This window comes from Vulpes lagopus, chromosome 12 (genome assembly GCF_018345385.1).
Source record: "Vulpes lagopus strain Blue_001 chromosome 12, ASM1834538v1, whole genome shotgun sequence".
NCBI lineage: Eukaryota > Metazoa > Chordata > Mammalia > Carnivora > Canidae > Vulpes > Vulpes lagopus.
In genome coordinates, this window is record NC_054835.1 from 76,101,713 (window position 1) to 76,120,606 (window position 18,894).

Consider the following 18,894-nt stretch of genomic DNA (forward strand, 5'->3'; position numbering starts at 1 on the left):
ATCTAGAAGATGTTTGACCATTATTTCTTCAAATATTTTGTCTGCATTCTCTCCCCCATCTCCTGTGACTTAAATTACATGGACTCTAAATTGTTTGATATGATCCCAGAGATCACCCTGGCTTTCTTCATATTTGACAGCCTCTTCTGTTCATATTTATTATCCTTTTCTGCATTGTCTAATGTGTTAAGTTCATCCTATGAATTATTTTGTTTTACATTTCCTTGGAATTTTTGAATATTTACAATAGATGCTTGATATACTTGTTGGCTAATTTCATGATTTCTGTCACTTCTGAGTCTATTTTAATTTTCATTCTGTGTTGGACCCTGTTTTTTTGCATGTCTAGTAATTTTTTGATTGGGAACCAAATGGTGTGAATTTTAATGAATGTTGAATTATTCAGTAGTTCATGAGTATTTCTAAATTGTGAGTTTCCTGAATTCTCTATTGAGAATTTTCAGAAATTTAACATGAAATTTCTATTCATGCCTGTCTCAATCCAAATTTAGTGCATAGAGTGACCACAATGATTTTTATACAAGGAATAAATAATTGAATTATAATCTTTCTATCCTTCCAAAACAGAGTCAAAGGTCACACATAAGATTCCAGTCCTATTGATATAAACCTTTTAAGGTTATTTATTGAAAAAAGAATACATTAATTTGCCTTTTGAGGATTATGGTAGGAGAAAATAACATTCATAGGAAACAAGGAAGATCAGAGAATTTTCTAAATACAAATAGGAAACACTTCTTAAAAATTAGTGAAACCTTACCTTTTAAAAATCTTTTTATTTACTTACAGTAAAATTTAGTACTCAGTGTACAATTCTATGAAATTTAACAAACACATACTGATACTTAATTACAAACACAATCAAGGTACAGAACAATCCCATCACCTCCAAAATAATCTACTTTCTCTCTCTCGGTTCAAAATCCCAAATGGTTTTGTCTCATTGAGCTAAAATAAGGGTACTGATAGGGGTGTTTTCCTTCTGGAAGCCCTTGGAGAAAGTTTTGCTTTTTTTTTTTTTTTTTTTTCCAGTTTTTAGAGGCAGGTTGCATTTCCTTGGCTCTTGGCCCCATTCTATTATCTTGAAAACTAACAAGATTGGACTGAGTTCTTTTCACATTACCAACTGATTCTTTCTCTTGAGTCATACAAGGGGCCTGGTGATTACATGAGTCCTACATAGATAATTCAGAAAATCTCCCTGTTTTCATCTCCTCAATTCAATTACATTGCAAAATCCCTTTTATCATGTAAGGTACATATTCCTAGGTTTTGGGGAGTAGAATGTGGATATATTTGGGGGACATTGATTCTGCCTATCACGGCATAGTTTACATACTCTGACTTTGGAAGTATAACACCTTTCATGTCTTCTTTGATGTTTTCCTGGCCTATGGTTCTGAAGAATGGCATTGTCTATAATTATGCTGACTGCAGGGTACGAATTGAATGCTCACCTTATAACTTTATCTTATTTATGAAACTTTTTTGGTGAAGGTTGAGATTTAAGGAAAATAATTTGACCCAAAGTTTATTTTAATACACGTAATAATGAACTCAGCTCTGATGGAATGCTAATATGTTTATGAAGTGCATAATTGTGTTTCAAAGCCATTTCAAAGAGCACTGTAGAAATAATCTGGCACCAGAGTTCAAAGCTATTTGTTACTTGTACTACTAATGAGGCTAAAATTACTAATGCTATATTCCCCCTTAAAATGTATATTATTCTTATTTAATATCAAGATGTTTTCTTCTCACTTCCATTTTGTCTAATTCTGTGACAAATCCACAGAGACCCGGGCCTAGGTCATGTTATTTTAAAAATCGCCAACATCTATTTTCTGCATTGATATCCTTAGAGTTCTATTTGTATGGTGAGTTGAGAAAAGAAATAAGTCTCTGTGATCCCCGAACAATTTGTATCTAGATGACAAAACCAAAGGAATCCATAATTTGTTCTTGGCTCACATGACCACTGAGAAAATTATGTAACTTTATTTTCTGTCTTTTTATCCTTAGTCTTTTATTATTAGAAATTATATTGTGACAGAGTAAGAATTGTATTATAATTCGAACTTTTAGCCCTTTTAAGTTATTGCTTTAACTATGTGCACCTTGCAGCACTGCTGAATATAGTATGAGTTTGTAAAATCAAAGCCACATTATCACACATCAGTCTTTGAAGAAAAATGCCAGAATATTTCAGGTTAGCATCCAAGAAATAGTAGGGTACGTATTCTCACCATGGATATATATTTTTATTTAACATAAGCATTCATATATACAGCATGTGTTTTAATGGACCTTATAAATTAACTAAGAGAAGCAGAAGAGAAAAAGGATAAAAAATATCTTATGCTGGCAAGTCACTCCAAATGTGAAGCTATTTTTGTCTAAATGAGAAGTATTTAACTTGGATAGGTTTTTGAAATTTCTTTTCCTCTATCAGTTCTTTAAGTATGAACTTGACTTAAATTAAAATACATAATAATACATGTGAACATTAGTTCTGGGCAGCTCATTTTGCTTAGCATGTCTTTGAGATATTTTGAGAGAATTTCAACTGCAGTCTGCATTGCCTGACAGATCTCTTTGAAAACTTTTCTGGAAGAGCTTTATGCCTAACACAGAAATACTGTTTTTAAATTATCATGACTTTTTTTTTCAGAATCTTGTTCGAGATCAAAATCTTGAGTAACTTGGAGCTTAAGTTTAAAATATTCTCTGTGAAGTATTTGGATCATAAAGGCTAAAAAAGTAAGAGTATTGTTTTCAGCCAAATTTCAGATTTGTCAGTTTATTCTTTGAACTCATAGAAAACCTATAGCACTTTCTTTCTTTATTTATTTATTTTAAATATTTTATTTATTCAGGAGAGACACACAGACAGAGAGAGAAAGAGGCAGAGATAGAGGCAGAGGAAAAAGCAGGCTCCTCACAGGGACTCCGATGTGGGACTCATCCTCAAACTGGGATCACGCCCTGAGCCAAAAGCAGACACTCAACTGCTGAGCCACCCAGGTGTTCCCCTATAGCACTTTAAAAATAATATCTGATTTCAAATAATGGTTTTTTTTTTTAAATTGCATTAGTAATATCTAATTATATAGTTATAGTTATTGGTAATCTGCCAAAGATAAGGATCTGCATTATCTCTATTTCTACAAAATATATTATGATAGGGTACAGAGAATGTTTTATGTTCATTGTAATTTAATTTATGATTTTGATTACTTAATTCAATTACTTTAGTTGAAATGTGACAGTCTGATAATTCTTCTTTACACAAATTGTAACTATAAATTTTACCACCATGTTATTTTAAAAGTCTCTCTATACAAATAAAAGTGCATTCTGAATTGCTTTATTATGCTATAAGTAGGGAGACATTTAATCACTTTATAATAAAGTAAAAACTTCTGTGTGAAGCTCATTGCCACCTGAAACTAACATCAACAACTTTTTATATTCCAAAGAAAAATTAACCAAAGTATTTGGGTTATTTTCCAAAGAATTGGTGTTTGGTAATTAGAGGTACACAAAATTGAAAATCAAGTTTGAAATACAGATAATAAATAAATTACAGTTGATTCTGTTATTCATGGTAGTTATGTTCTGTAAAGTCTCACAACCACTGAATAAGCAAACATTAAATCATTTTTCTGCTCTCAGGACAAATTTTCTATTTGCCTATTTATCTATCTATCATCTATTATAATCTTAAACCTCTAAACCACTTATCCTGCTAGATTTATTTCATTTTACAGAAGAGAAAACAAAGATTCAGAAGTAAATGACTTTTCTGAGGTTCCCTATTAATAGGTGTCAGAGTTGAGATTCGTGATTTGAACCCTCTCCAACTAGCTCCAGAGCAGGAGCTTCTTGCACCACACTACACTGTCCCCTACTCTCTCCATCCTTTGCCGGTATCTGTGTGAGAGCGAAACAAGAAGACAGTCTTCCTTCACCTGATGTCAGGTAGGAGCGTGGCAGCTGGGCAACTCAAACCCCATCTCCCATCCCTTTGCTCTCTGTATCTCAGTGAATTGCCCTAAAGTGCTGCGAGTGTTTATATAGGGGTTACAAATAAATTTTAGCTATTAGGCAAATTGGTGTAAACAGGATCTGTGAATAACGAGGGTTGGTCAGTTTTGCTTTTTAGTATTCCTCCTTAGGTTATATAAATAAAAATACTTGTGTATAGGCAAAAATAAATAAATAAATAAAGCAAGGGGAAATAAAGGGAAATAATAAAGTTCATTATTTTTTATTAACAGAATTTCTTCTCTGACTGATTTAGATAAACATCAGAATTCCATTAATCTTTACTGTTATTATTGAAATTTGGGGGTAACAAATATATAAATATATAAAATCTCAAATAGCTGTATTGTGCCAGGTAAGATGTCCTTTTTGTTCACTATTTCATTTAACATTTGAGGCAAAACTGTGAAGCAAGCTTAGCCAGCGTTCAGTTAGGGAAATAGTTTCATACAGGTTAAATAACTTTTCTGAGATAACAAAACTAGAATGTGAGTGAGAATGCTGAAAGCAATTATCTGCAACTCCAAAGCTCCTGGTCTCTCCAGTACACCACATAGCTCCCTGGAGAAAATACTTTATGAGACATATCATTCTTAATTAGATTTGTGTGTTTAACTGAATGTCTAATTTGCTTGGGTGAAAGTTCTGTGAAAGCATGACCAAGGCCCTCTGGCCCAATATTGTATCTCTGGTTCCTAGTAGAGTGTCTGGCACACATTAACAAGCTGTAAATATTTGTTGATGTTATACATGAAAATAAATGGATTAATGATATCCTAGTTATAAAGATTAGCTTCCAAAAGCTTTTAGGTAATTATATCATTCAGCTTCGGTATTGTTGTTGTTGTTTCTTTTCTTTTTTCCTTCTCTTTTACTTTTCTTCTACTTATTCTTCTTCTTTTTTTTTTTTTTTTTGGCCAGGTGTACTCTGCCAAAATTGAAAACCTAAATTTTATAACTAATGATTACTTGTGTTACTTTCAGGTTTTTAGGTTATTTCTGTATGCAACACAGGGTTCTCCTTTGAACCATTTCCTGCCATTACTATGCTCATTGATGACTCTTTATTCTACCTTCTAAGTCTACATTGTCGGCAAACCTCAGGCTGAACACTGTGCCCATTCTTAAACAGCCATCTGCATGTGCCAAGGAAAAATCGCAAAGAACAGAAAAAACCCTGTCAAGCTCTTATTCTTTGCCAATTTCTTCATTCAGTTTTACTGTGTCCTATGAGTGCTAGTATAAAGTGGGTATTCTGATAGCTTCACTTCTTCTCAATAGTTTGTGTTTTAAAGAGGCAGGAAGAACAGAGACACAGAAAAAAGAAAACAGCTAGAGCTGTCATTACAAAACACTCGATTGATATATATTATTATGTGATGTATGACGGCAAAAAAATACTCCAAAAGACATAATCTCTAAATGTTAATCTTCATACTCAGCCTTAAATTTTCTTATGAGTACTTAGACATACGTAGAAATATAATAGAGAATTATTACAATAGCTTAAACTCAGAAAAGTTTACCCAGGGAAATTCTAAAAGAAGGAAAATTTACTAAACAGCTTCTTATGTAAATGTATTTTACTAAAACAGTATACAAACAAATTGATTAAATTTAGAGCAGAACCAATAGTTTAGGTATATAGTATTATCTTTATAAGTAATAACTTTTATCTTGTAATTCATATAAGCACATGGTTACTAAGACATTCTTAGAAGCATAGAGCTTTTTGGTTACATTTTAAAGAAAAGCATGTTTTGAGAGAGGTGATTCTGCTAGCAGTGTCCCTTCATTCAAGCATTCTGGCTAGAGGTATTAAAGATAGAGTTTCTTAGAATTAACCCTTTAATAACTAGGAAAAATCCTTGTTGCTCTTGGGTGCAGTGTCTTCAAATATGTCCCTTGGAGATGTGAGTTCTTCAGGAGTAACTCAGGGGAAGCTGAAGGTGATGAAGGAGAGACCAAGCAGACAATCTTTTGTCAGTTTACATTTGGGAGTTTTGAATCAGAATTTATGCACTTAAAAGGAATCTGTGCAAACACAAGATTTGAGAATCATTTATCTAGTCTTGCTTCCTCAGCACTAGATCAAACACCTGCAGAATGCTTATGTATGTACTCTGGTAGGTTACAAAGAATTTGTGTTGGACACTATAAAATATTTGGGGGAATGATTATTACTTGTATTTTGTCTCTGCAGATCATGCAGATCATGCAGGATCCGCATGATCTGCAGAGATTCTAGACAGGATTCTCTACCAACTTGCTTAATAAGACCTAAAATACACACAACACTGAATCTGACTATTAATTCCGTTTTTTCATCTTGCGCCAGTACAATGCCTGGTACACAATAGGATCTCAATTAATGTTTGTTAAAAGAACAGGTCCTTGAGGAAAGCATTTCTGCACAGTAGATGTCCCACTCCATATGAAATCTTTGGTCAGAGAATGCTTATTCCTTTACCATGTTTTTGTTTTTCACTTTTGTTTTCCACAGAGAAGTTCAGCTCCTTTTCTCAAGGGAGAAATAACACAGTAAACACTTATGGGCTGTCTTTATACCACCTCACTCCAACCTCCCTTTAGGATACTGATGGGCTTAGCTAATTTCTGAGTTTCACATTCAGTGGTTCCCATTTTCAAAACAGTGATTGCTATTAGTGCATTCTGATTATATTGCCTATTTACCTTTAAAGTTCTCTCCTCTGATTCTAACTTCTGGCTGCAACCTTCAGGTTGGGTGGGGAGGTGGAGAGGGAAGTGTGTTATGAAGGAAGAGGGTTATGTCACTCTTTGGCCTCTCGACCTGAGAAAGTCAGGACTGCATGGGTCTGGTGGCTTCAGTTCCAAGTAGGATAGAAGACTCCTTCATGTTTTGTAATCTGGCTCCGCAAGTGAGAATTGATAACTGTATATGAATTCCCATTTGCATGCTTGTGTCATTTATCATTTGATCAGAACTTGAAAGGAAGAAAGAATGATTTATTAATGTGCTCAGACTACAAACATTATTTAATAAGTATCTCATATGTGGGGCACTCAGGTGGCTCAGTCGATTAAGGATCTGACTCTTGATTTCAGCTCAGGGCATGATCTCAGGGTCATGAGACCCAGGGTTGTGTCAGGCTTTATGCTGGGCATGGAGCATGCTTAAGCTTCTCTCTCTGCCCCTCCCCACCCCTGCTTGTACTCATGCTCACTCTCCCTCTCTCAAAAAAACAAAACAAAACAACAACAACAACAAAAAACCAGAAAAACATCTTACAAAAACTATCTCATTTAATGTATGTCAGATTCTTCCAAGCACTTTATGTGAATTAATGCGTTAGTCCCTACATGTCCATTTGAAGTATGTAGAATTGAGATGAGAAAACAGAAGCATAGAATAGTTAGGTAACTTTTCTAAGGACACAGAGCTTAGTAAGTAGCAGAACAAGAAATTGTATTTAAATATTCCAGACTCAGAAAACCTTAAACATTATGTTATACTGCTTCTTTCATATTATCCACCCTTATCCACTCACCTGCAATTAACTAGAAGTGTCTTGAATTAGAAGTCTGAAGACCTGGGCTCTGGTTTTCTTTGAATCTCCTATGACCTTGAAGTTTTATTGTCTATTCTAATACTACACTTTTCTACTGGTTAAAAGAAAATACTGGTCTAATGGGAGGGAAATGATGGATTTGGCTTGGGAAATGTTTAATATAAGGGCATAATGGAAGAATTCAACTGAATTGCAAACTCTTATATTGCAGACATGGGCTAGAATTCTGCTTTTGAAATAGGTCTTTTGGAGTCATCTCGCTAAAAATGAAAACATATCAATTCCTTCATATATAAAAAATGACAATTTGCAAGGCTTTTCCTTGCACATCTTCTATCACATTTGCCAATGGTTCTGATTTCTACTTTACAGAATTTAGAAAACCAGATCAAAAAGACTCAGATGTGTAGTTCTGCAAGTTTGCACTAAGTCACTCTGGTCAGGGTCGGAGAAAGAATATGGCCCAAAAGCTTGGGTGGTATTATATTTTTAATTTAATATAATTTAATATACTCTATTATTATTTTCTAAATTTTATGTATTTATACATGAGAGACACGGAGAGAGAGGCAGAGACACAGGCAAAGAGAGAAGCAGGCTCCATGCAGGGAGCCTGATGTGGGACTCGATCCTGGGACTCCAGGATCAACCCCTGGGCTGAAGGCAGATTCTCAACTGCTGAGCCACCCAGGCATTCCTATTTTATTATTTTTAAACTGAAATATGCTGTGATATAAAAATGGAGGGGGAACTATATATGCTATTTATTATATTTTATAATATGGTTTATATGGTTATAAAATATAATAAATATAAAAACATGAAGAATGCTGCTTCTTTAGCCATTCACATTCGCATAAGCATACTTTCTTTGGATCACAAATTTAGCTTTCAAATTAGTTCTTTCTCTTATATAGGGACAAATACTTGTAAGTGCTTTCTACATAACAAAGCTGTCAGATTCCAGTGAACTCTTTATTTCAACAATATTGTGTTAATGGTAATAGCTGAAATTGATTGTAGTTTATGTGATAGGCTCTATGGTTATTGTTTTACATGCATCCTTGAACTTCATCTTTGGACATATTTAATAAAATAGTGTTCAGGCTGGTCTTGAGGAGACAGAATTGCTGAGTGACTAAGAATTTGAAGAAACTAAGAGCCAAACTACATGCTCTGTTCCATCAGTAAATTTTACTCGATCTTGGGCAATTGATGTCACCTCTCTGGTTCCCATTTTCTTATCTACAAAGAGGAAAGAATAATTGAGCTTATATGATTTATTGTTTTTGATTATTTGGTTTTTTTTTAAGATTTATTTATTCATGAGAGACACAGAGAGAGACAGAGAGAGAGGCAGAGACACAGGAAGAGGGAGAAGCAGGCTCCACGCAGGAAGCCTGATGGGGGACTTGATCCTGGGTCCCAGGATCATGCCCTGAGTGGAAGGCAGGCGCCCAACCTCTGAGCCATCCAGGCATCCCAGTTTTTTAATATTTGAACAATGCCTGGGAAAGAGAATTATTCAGTGAATATAAGCTTTAAAATGAAGAAACCAGGCGGCCCAGGTGGCTCAGCGGTTTAGTGCCACCTTCAGCCAAGGGCCTGATCCTGGAGACTCAGGATCGAGTCCCACGTTGGGCTCCCTGCATGGAGCCTGCTTCTCCCTCTGCCTGTGTCTCTGCCTCTCTCTCTCTCTCTCTCTCTCTCTCTCTCTCCCTGCCTTTCATGAATAAATAAATAAAATCTTTAAAAAAAATGAAGAAACCAAGGTTTAGGACAGATGAGTGTCCAAAGCTAGCTACTATAAGTAAGTCATATTTGAGATGGTCTTTAAAATATAAATGTCCTTTCCAGCCTTCTAGGCCTTGGTGCTTAGCTTACTTGGATGCTTACATTTTCATCTTCTCTAATTAGGACTGGTGTCCCAGTTTTTTCTATCACTTTATTTTTATTTTCTATCTGTAGTGAGGCCATCAGCCTCTCTTCTGGGCTTAGAAACTCCTTGCCTTCACCTCACAGACCATAGATAGTCACAACAACAATCACACATTAATTGTGTGATTCTCCTGGGCAAGGTACTTTATGTACTTTCATTTCATTTACCCTTAAAAAGAGCACTTTGACTGGATCTTATTATACCCACTCTGAAGATGGAGAATTTGAGGTACAAAGTATTAGTAACTTGCCATATGTCACACAGCTTCTAAATTCCAATTGGCATTTGAACTCGATCTTCTGAATCCTGAGAGGAACAGGTGAGCCTCTGTGTTCCAGGTGTGCTCCAGAACACTAAATTGATGGGGACTTCCTGTGAGAATTCATGAGTCTATAACGTCCATTTTTGACTGCTTGTTTGGTTCATAGGGCTTATGTAAGGTGGTCGGTCATCAGTGCCAAAATAGAGAGCATGCCAGGAGGAAGCAAGGAACATCAGCATTCCTTGGAAGTGCTGAAAAGCACAGCGCGAACAGATATGCTAAATCTGCACAACATGAAAGTAATAACTCAGCTAATGGGAAACATGAAGCCACGAGCTAATATAATAATGGGTTTGGAAGAGAGTTAGAAAAATGCATTCTTAGGAATTTTTGTGAATTTTGGTTAGATCTGAAGGGTTGACACGATATTCAGCAGAATATTCCTTCTTTGCTATTTAGTATGCAGCCGTTTGCAAATTATTAGTTTTCTTTGCTGATGCTTCTAATTTAGTTGCATTTCTTAGCTTGTTATGTCAAAGCACCTTCCTAGAGAATAACTCCTTGTGAAAGCCCTAACATAATTAAAATAACTGGGTTCTACTCCTGGCTCTGATATTTTCCGGGGTTTGACCTTGGACGAAATACACATTCTTTGGGCCATTAGCATAGTTGTCTCTAAAATAATGGAATCGGAAGTAATTATCAAGGCACCTGAATTTTTCAATCTATAACTGGTTACTTTAAAATTCTTTAAAAGAGGAGCCTGGGTGGCTCAGTAGCTGAGCCTCTGTCTGCCTTAGGCCCAGGGCGTGGTCCTGAAGTGCAGGATCAAGTCCCACATGGGTTCGAAGGAGCCTGCTTCTCTCTCTGCTTGTGTCTCTGTCTCTGTCTCTCTCTCTCTCTCTCTCTCTGTGTGTGTCTCTCATGAATAAATAAAATCTTAAAAAATAAATAAATAAAATTCTTTAAAAGAGACAACTTTTTTAATGGGTGTATGTAGTAGGGATCTTTTGTTTTCTGAGACTATCACCTTTCTTTGGATAATATGTTGATTTCTCCCTGATGGGCCACCTCCTCTTTCGCCCTACACTAAACTCATTTACTTTCAATAGAAGTAGGGTAATGCTATGGCTCAAACCCGGCCCTTTTATCATTATGTTACTTGACCACAATGACTCATTGTGTTTTACTTTTGTATATGATAATGACGGTAATGGAAAGGCTGCAGCAATGGCAACAGGAGCAGACACTTCTGGCCTTGGGGACTCACCATTTGACTTTGTATTTTTCTTGCAATTTAGTCACCTAAAAAGTCCAGTTTTTTTTTTTTTTTTTTAATTTCTGTTCACTTCAGAAGTAGGAAAATTTGGATGTGCAGTGTTTCGGATAGAGTCACTTCACTAATGCTGGAGGTGAAAAAACTGAAGTTAAGCAAATAATGATAGAAAAGACATATCATTTACTGAGCATTTACATGTGCTTGGCAATGCTCTCAATGTATTTCATATATTATCTTACTGTATTTGAAAGTAATAAAGTAAGATGGTCCTTCTGTTTCCACCAAGTGGACATAATTACTTTGCTTATTAACGTTGGCTTTTTGAGCCAGAAGAAGAAATAGAACATGAGTAATGTATTTGCCATAAAAACACATGACTTAATGAGGAAAAGGAGAGCCAGACTGTGTGTTAAGAAAGAATATTAAGTGTGATTCATTAAAAGGAAATAAAGAATGAGAAAGTAAGTTGGGTTTAGAATGTGAAGGTCTAAATTAAGGAGTTTAAATTTCATTCTGTGAGACAAATGAATATAACTTTTTAAACAGTATTCTAACATTATAGGATTTGGGGAGGGAGGGACTCATTGTAAAAAGTGTGCAGGAATGGACTGAGTGGGCTGCATTTATTTGTCTTCAGTATCATGGAATTAGTAGCTTGTTCCACCTCACTGTTTGCTTTAAAGTTAGGCAAAAAGGAAAAAGAATAAATTAATATAGTACTATAAAATATGTATTAATATTATTAAAATGAAGGATTTAGAAAGTCTTGAGACTTCCATCAATCTTGTTGTGGTTGCCAATAGTAATTAAGATAAACTTTGCTCCAGATTGGAAAATATGTAATAAAGGTAAAGCTTTACTTTCTTCAACTAATCATAATGGAGGAAACTGGACAGGAATTAAAAAAAAAAAAAAAGGATGCAAGGGGTGCCTGGATGGCTCAGTTGGTTAAGCATCTGTCTGCCTTCAGCTCAGGTCATGATCATGATCCCAGGACCCAAGGATCTAGCCCTTGCAGGGCTCCCTCTCAGCAGAGAACCCGCTTTTCTTTTTCCTTCTGTCCTTCCCCCACCCCCTCCCCTGCTCCTTTCTCTCAAATAAATAAATAAACTTTTTTTTTAAAAGATGCAAGAGTTTATAGTTGATACTTTTTATATTCTGTTAAGAAGGAAAACAAAGCAACAGAATCAGTGTTACAAATCCAGTTAGGAGAGGAGGTAAAAGAGACATACTCCTGGATAAGATAAATAGCTATGACAGGAATCAAATTATTGCCTCTCAGCTGTGCTATTTCTCCTTTGCCAGCCGAACTAACGTTAAGCTTTACCAGTAGAGTGCTTTGCCAGAAGAGATGCTGGAGGAGGCAGGGGCTTTTTCTTCCTGGTTCTGCTGTGTTCCTCTGAGCTTGTAGTTTCTGTAGCTCCTGCCTCTGCAGTTCAAGGCAGCCAGCAGCACTCAGCAACACGCAGTTTTCCCTGACATCCTTTTGGTTTGATTCAAATTCTGAAGAGTGACACCTTCCTGTGGGTGGTTTAGCCAAGCACCCAGAGGACAGGTTCCCTAGCAAGTTCCAGACGGAGGATTTCCAAGTTCCCAGAGCCCAGCACCAGCACAATGTCTCTGTCATCTGATGAGTCATGGCCATGCCTTCTCCAAGGAGGTGTGGATCCTGGCCCTGGGCTATGGGTGAGGGCACACAAGGAGGGAACACTACCCTGTGTGCTTTCTCTCCACCATTTGGGTAGTGAGTCTGAATCAGTCCAGGCTGATTTGACAGACTATCATAGACTAAGTGGTTTAATCAAGAGAAATTCCATTTCTCACAGTTCTGTAAGCTGGAAGTTTGAAACCAGGGTGCCAGCATGGTCGAGTTATGGCAAGAGCCTTCTTCTAGGTTGCAGACTGATGGCTTCTCCTCATATGGCAGAGAGCAGAGAGGAGAAGCAAACTTTCTCATGATTCTCATCAGGCACAAATTCCAATCATCACACTTTACCCTCATGACCTTATCCATGGCTGACTACTTCCCCAAAGTCTCAACCTCCTAATATCATCACATTGAGGGGTAGGATTTCAACATATGAATTATGGGTGGGGGGGAGGGGGGGAAGAGGAAACATTTATTCCATAACAGTGGTTATTATACATTATCTTCACTATTATATTATTCATTATATCTGTGATTCCTGTGTAACTCAGAATTCTCTTTATGGCCTACTAGCCAATCCTTTGTTTCTCCAATCTCTTGCTATAATTGATAATTCTCTATGTTAATTTCTTTCTGTTCAAATTATTGTATTTTTATTTCCTAACTGAACTCTGATAAAGTAAATAAGTGGGAGAAGATGGTAATCTGTATTAAAGAAATAACATGTAGCTCTTTGCAGTTTCTGATTACTATAAAAATTTCAAGTTTTTTTTTTCCTGATTTTTTTTTTTTTTAAAAAAGGTAGAGCTGAGTTTTAAAATATGTTACTTTGCACTTTGTTCAACTCGTTTTAATTTGTATTGCAGATTTTAAATCTATGGTAACTAGCCAAATCTAGAGTAACTGGCCAACTGATATAACTAACTTAATATGGAATAAAAACTAAGTACTAAGCAATCATAGCCATGCCTTATTAATTGGATCTTATTAAGTAAGCAACTAGCACTGCTCCAAATTTTTTTGATTGACTTTTAAATGAATTGTTAAAGATTGTGATTTCAAAGTATACTCAGTATTGATTCAAGTTATCTAAATAGAGCTCCATATATGCCATTCTAAAAAGTGACTGGTTGGATTTCTCATTACCCCTTTTTTTATACCATAGTTTTTTTCATTTGCTGTTTTGTTTTACTTTTAAATGTTTATTTTTGTTCTGGTAGGATAAATGGAGAAGGAACAAAGCCTGGAGGAATTTTTATTTTTCTTTTTTTTTTAAAGATTTTATTTGTGACAGAGAGAGAGGCAGAGACACAGGCACAGGAAGAAGCAGGCTCAGCGCAAAGAGCCTGATGCAGGACTTGATCCCTGAACTCCGGGATCATGCCCCAGCCAAAGGCAGACGCTCAACCGCTGAGCCACCCAGGCGTCCCCAGAATTTTTCTTTAATTAGCAGAGGAACTAAAAATTGGGCCATTCTAAAATCTTTTGGAGATAAGGGAAGGAGAATGAGATGATGATTTTAAAGCAGTTTCATGATTGATTCTGTCATAGGTGAAAAACTTAATTTTTTTTTCTTTATAAATATTGAAATCATGTGAAAAGCAAACATTCAATAGCAGCAATAATTTGAAGTAATTTACATTTAAGTATGAGAAGTCAAGGATGGTGTAGAAAATTTCTATGTAAAATAAAAAAAAAATGGATTTGATTACTTTTTTTTCCCATACTGAGTGCTTTAAGTCTATAATGCCTTTTGTCCTTATTTATAATATTATTATTTAAAATTTATTATCAAGAATTTGCAAATGCTATGCAGTTGCATGTGAAGTTATACATGAGTATACATTATAGTAATTCTAATATATAATGTAAAAATTAAGAGCCATTATGTATTTTTAGACTTCTAAGTATGGACTATTTAAACATACTAATTCATAAAATCTGAATGGTATACTTAAATTCTAGAATGATTTTTCTTTTTGATATGTGACTTCAAAAAGCATTACTTATTCTGATACTTTTCTAGTGAAGTCAAAAGAATTTAATATATGTGGACATGTTAATACATAAGTGCTGAAAATTGCAGTAGAATAAATGAGTTTGAATTCATTGTCATCTGCCAAACAAATTCTTCACATCTAATCTAATATAAAAAGGCCACAAAATGTAATATTATTTACCTCTCCAGATTTCAGCTTTAGCAACCTACGTGGGGAGAGATATCTATTAGCTTTTCTATTTACTGTGTTGTTGGTTGCCGTTTTTTAAAAATAAGAATTGTACCTGCATCTTTTTTGTTTCAATTGAAATACTATGAAATGTTTTCATAAGCTCCCATTTAAAAGTATTTTCTTATTGAATAATTGCAATATAATGGCCTGCAATTGCATTAAGCATTTGGAATGAATAGGAAAGAATTGAGTGAAAGCAAAATGAGTCTATTAGGTCTCTGTGGAATAGAGACAGGTCAATAGACAGAAACCCTAACTGAAAACATGTATTTATGTAACTATACAACATGTTTACTCCTAAACTCTCTAGGTAAGGCCAAAAGTGAGGTTAACTTTATACAATCTAAAAGATTATACCCCGATTTCATGGGGCGATAAATGTTGGTGTCATGGTAGTCTCCTAGACAGCAGTGACAATCCCTGCCCAGTGTGATTCTGCAAGCAGAAGAGTCTGGAAGGAGAGAATAGAGTCATGGAGATACTTGTGAATCCAGAAGTTGACCCTGTCATTGGAGATCAATCCAAACCACTCTTGATCAGATTTAATCCAGTTCTAATATGTCATTTACCTAGGATAGAGGGAATGAAAGAGACAGGGGAAATTTTACTCATGCCTTAGGGAAAGGACAAAGAAAGAAATATTTTTAAATTCCATGGTTGTTCTTTATTAAAAGGCTAAAAACAATACTACCTTGTAATGTTGTAATGTTTAATATATATTAAATACCTTATCTTGGTTTCAGCGCAGATGAAGTTTCTTCATTTAATCCTTCCTGCCTTCAAGCCTACCATTTTAATGTTTCGTTAAACATTGTGGTCAGATTCTGGGCTTCAATGGGTTCTAGTGCTACAATTTCTCCTGGAGTTTTCTATATTTTAAGTGTTGAGATAGCCCTAGATTGTTGACCTAAAACAAACTTGTTTACCACCCCACTTGCAGATACTAAACAACCACTTTCAATATATGTCATTTCTCATCTCCAAATGGTTTGGTAACCCTGGTAATGGTAACTAGTTACATAAGTGTTTAGTGACCTGTATATTTAAATAAATAAGTATACCAACTACATTCAAGTTGTTTACCTTATGAAAAAATGATATAGAACTTCTTGCATATTATACTTTCTGGAGTCAAATAGATATTATAAAACCTAGCAAGCATATACTTCTTACTTTTCTTTCTTGATCTCTACCTAAAAAATTGGAAATATAACCGTTGTCACTCTTGTATTTTCATTTTTAGTCTTTTGCACAGAAAAAATAAAATTGAATCTGCCTGGACATTTAGTGCTTTTTTCATATTGCAATGTGCATTTTTTGGTGGCTTTTAAATTTCTTTAGACCCTCTCCAAAGCTTCTCCAAAGCTCTCACCTTTATTTTCAAATGTTAGTGGACAATTTTTAATTCAAGAAACATTTACTGGTGAACACAATATGGTGTGTCCTACAGGGATATAATGTTGAATAAAATATGATCTTTATTCTTACAAATAGTATATATAAAGGTAAATATACTTGACCTTTTATTTTTTTTATTTTGATTTTTATAATTTTTAGGATTTTATTTATTTATTTATTTGAGAGAGAGAGAGCATAAGGGGAGAGATGATGGAGGGGCAGAGGGAGCAGGAGAAGCAGACTCCCCACTGAGTAGGGAGCCCTATATCTTGGGGTTTGGTCCCAGACCCTGAGACCATGACCTGAGTGGAAGACAGACTGGGCCTCCCAGGTTCCCCTATTTTGACCTTTTTAACTTTGCAATATACTATTCAAGCATCAGTTACTAAAATAATGCTTTTGTAAATTTGTGAAATTTAATAAAACCTCTCAAACTCTTTTTACGTTGTGGGCATTTAAAAATATAGACTCTTCTTACTCTGACATAGTCATATGGCATTTTCTCTCATCCAGATGGTAATATTAAAGTTATTTTTAGTATAAATTACCATATTTTTATTTTTCATATGCTCCTTCCTTAGTTGGGCTTCAAATCTACCAAAATATTCAATAGAATACACAGGATTAGTGTTTTTCTTAGCTCTTCCAAATTCTTTAGTTATTACATGCATAGTAATAACCACCTTGAAGCAGCTCATTCACTGGAGCCAGCTGCTAGGGTCATGTCCTAAATACAGCTTAAACAGCAAGCTCCAATCTGATGAAACCTGACCGGAAATCGTGGAGCAAACAGAAGCCCAGCACTTGTTCATATTTAAGATTCAGCAAGCACACAAAGCTGAAAGCACCTCTTCTGCTTTGACATTATCTATGGGTCCAATCCTCAATATGCTGATTCTATCGTAATACAGAAAATTGGTTAATTCCCTCTGGAAATTAGCAATAAAAAAAAAGTCTCTCCTTGAATTGCTCTTGCTTCTTCTTTTGATTGGCTGATGCTATCTTTCCTTTACCTGAGGATAAAAGGAACATTTTTTTTTAAAAGCATGTGCATTTATAAGACATCTGTATAGTTTCTGAATGTTTTCAGGGTACAGCATGAGAACTGACATCTGTAAGTGTTTTAAGGTAGGTATTCTCCAAATCTAACTAGAATATTCTCAAAGAATTCAGGAATTCATGAAGATTTTTCATTAATTCTTGTAGACATAGCTATTTTATGATATATAGTTGGCATTTGACTTGGAGATGTGTTTAAATGCTGGGCACAGACTTCTGAATGGTCTGAGTAATTACCCCCTCTTCTCAGGTGCATTGATGTATCCTCCCTCTACTATAATTCAGGAGATGTGCACATGCACACACGATATAGTATCCTGATTGTGTGATACATTAAAATAAGATATAATATAGGCAACCATTCACATGAAAACTCATTATGGAAAAACAGATAAAGAGATCTTTCTATCATAATCATTCTGAAGGTGACAATTTTGAGATTTGTGGGTTACTCAGTGTACCTTACACTAGCTACTTCCTCTGGCTTTTGCAAATGGGCTCGGATGGTATCTATTAAATGTGCCACAATATATGTAATTACTGTAACCTTTAAAATTGGGATTAAATCAGTCTTGTGATGTAAGTGCACACTGATGAATCTCTCTATTTAAAGGAACAATGAAAGAGCTACTTTCCATATAGAATCATTTAGAAATATGATAGGTCCTCTTTTTTTCTGTTTTAATCCTAATGCATATAGTTTTCTTATCAATGTATTTGGTTAATGTTATTCCATTTGTCTTTCATACCAGATATACAGTTTTTTCGTCTTTTTCACTTTCCCCAGAGTAGGAATCATTATGTTTTAAGCTGCCTTGTTCACAATGCCCAACACTGCACCACCAGCCAATTTAGATGTGGGTTTAATGAATGCTTTTGATTAAGATAATGATACTTATCTAGTTACTATTTACAGACCATTTAGCAACAGTGATCACTTTTCAATTCTCCAGCATACCTTGTGGGTTGTATGCAAATTTGAAAGAGACAAGTACAATTTTTAAGAACTATTTTGATCTTAACCTTTATGGCTTGGTTGCCCTCTTCACTGATTCTGAAGTCATTTCCCGGTCTTGGATGTCACGTTTATATTAGACGAGCTTACACAGTTTTGAACTCAATTTCCTTCTTGCTGAGCAATTCTTCTTCCTTTATCCTCACTGGTTTTGAATTAGAAACTCATGACCACAGGGTAGAGAAATCAGAAGTTTCTTTCAGTGGCTTAAACATAAATTTTATCTATTGTCACCATTTCAAGTACTTATGCTTAGTACATTAGACAGTGTTCACTGAGGTAATTTTTTTTTCTATTAAATAATGGGATTGTGGTGAATCTGTTTCAGTGACGCAGTAGCACTTTAACTATCTGCCTCTACTAATCAAATTTATGCATATCACACTCTTACAATAATGAAGATAGAGAGTCTAGAATGTACTATTGTTAGCTCAATAGATTATC